Below are 2,195 nucleotides of genomic sequence, written 5' to 3'. Positions count from 1 at the left end.
AAGATAAACACATGAAAATAAGCAAATGAAACATGTTCTACCTCATATGTCATCAGGGAAATGCAAATTAAAATAATAAGATACCAATACATACCTATTAGAATGGCCAACATCCAGAACACTAGCACCACCAAATACAAGGATGTGAACCAAGAGCAACACACATTCGTGGCTGTTCATCCATTCATTTGCATTGGAAATGCAAAATGCTACAGTCACTTTGGAAGATAGTTTGGAGGTTTCTTCCAAAGCTATACATAGTTGTACCATATGATCCATAAATTGTGAACACTGATATTACCCAAAGAAGATAAAGACTAAGCCCACACAAAAACCTGCACACAGATATTTATGGCAGCTTTATTCATAATCACAAAAACTTGGAAGTAACCAACATGTCCTTTGGTAAGTGAATGAATACACTCTGGTACATCCTGATCATGGAATACTGCTCAGCATTAAAAAAAAAATAGCTGTCAAGTCATGAAAACACATGAAGTAAACTTAAATGAATTTTATACTAAATGAAAGAAACCAATCTGAAAAGACTAGTATACTATGTAATTCCACTATGACTTAAAAAAATCTATTGATAGAGAATCTACATAGGAAGAGTGCTATCAGTGGGTCTCTTAAGAGACCATAAATTTAAAAAGACACACATCTCTGTGCACATTCTGATTATCTGTCCAAACTCCAAAAATTAAGAAAAGCCTCTAAAATTTTGCAGACTAAAATAAAAAAAATCACTACCAAAGAAGCATTAATGAGGCAAGTTTGCCTGCTTGTATTAGCATCAACACGTGGTGGACTGTACTATGTTTACTTACAAATAATAATAATTTATCTAACGTCACTTAGTATGTGGGAAATGATACACCCCCGAGTATATTGAGATATGTTTCTTTGAAACAAACATATTTAATTTTATGCATGTGATAAAAAAATGCCTTATTCAACATACACTTTTTAAAAATGAGCAACACAGACAGCAGACATATGACTCCTTATTACTCATAATCTTGGCTATCAAGAAATGAAGCCAAACTTCATAAAAATAGATTCAATAGAAGATTCAAGGTGAAAATATATTCCTTTAGTTAAATATCATTCCCTTTGTCATCTAAATTCACACACATCCCTCCTGCCCAAAATAATCATCTAAATGTTGTTATACTTGTCGTATGGCGATGCTTTTTTTTCAGTCTGGTACTTATAGAGACTACTGGGGTACAGCAATGAATTATTTTAACTCTAGGAAGAGGATAGACTTATAGCATTAGCTCCTTTAAAAATTTTCTTAAAAAGATTTTTACTTTAGAAACCTCCAGACTGTGTGGTTTTCTTCAGATACAATATAACCAAACTTTTTGTACAAACCAATAGTTTGTGGTAGAAATTCAAGGGGCATATTTTAACAGTTCAGTTTTTAGCTTAGCAAAGTAAGGATTGATGAGAAAAACTTGCCCAGCTGCTTTCCTCTGCATTCATTATTAATGATAACATCTACTCTTCCTCTCTTAGAACAGGAGTGGATGAGTCTGTGTTCTATTATCAGAGTGGCTGTGGCAACAATCTGTCCTAGAGTTGCATCTTCCACAACTGTAACATGATAATCCCCAGATTTCTTCATATGCTCAAAACTTTTCATAAATCATTCAGGGTTCACAACTCCAGTCTCTGTCAGCTGACCCAGTATTTTACACACACACACACACACACACACACACCCCTATTTAAGTCAGCAGTACAAACAGATCTCAAAACAAGTCTCTCCAGGATGTGTTGGGGAAATGGCTGGAGAAAATGTAGCTGTATGCTGACTCCAGGCTACTTCTTTGAGTACTTTGGTCAAACATAGGGCTTTCATCAGGTTTCATGTTTTCAGTAAGGTCTTCTTTTCCCATCTTGAGCTCTAGATTACTATCCTCAATAGATCTTGATCATTATACTAGACAGGGAGCTCCATCTCCCCTATTTAGCTAATGCTGCCCATAGAGGCCCTGTAGATGATGCTCCTGGCCAGGCATATTGGACTCTATGACTCACTTTTACATAAGAAATATTAGTATGTAAAGCAATAACTGAAACAATGGGGGATGAGTGTTATATAATATATTGATTAAGAAAGAAATTACAGACCACCAATTTCGGAGAAAATAATGAGTCAAACATTGTTTTGTTATGAGTAAAAC

At 34.9% G+C, this 2,195-nt stretch overlaps 1 pseudogene; it reads right to left on the bottom strand.

Annotated features, from left to right (window-relative positions):
- Positions 1 to 1,312: 1,312 nt before the first annotated feature.
- Positions 1,313 to 1,880, bottom strand: LOC100401575 (glucosamine 6-phosphate N-acetyltransferase pseudogene; annotated as a pseudogene).
- Between the last annotated feature and the right edge of the window lie 315 nt (positions 1,881 to 2,195).

The sequence above is a fragment of the Callithrix jacchus genome, chromosome 16, assembly GCF_049354715.1.
Source record: "Callithrix jacchus isolate 240 chromosome 16, calJac240_pri, whole genome shotgun sequence".
Lineage (NCBI taxonomy): Eukaryota > Metazoa > Chordata > Mammalia > Primates > Cebidae > Callithrix > Callithrix jacchus.
This window is presented reverse-complemented; position numbering and strand designations above follow the sequence as displayed.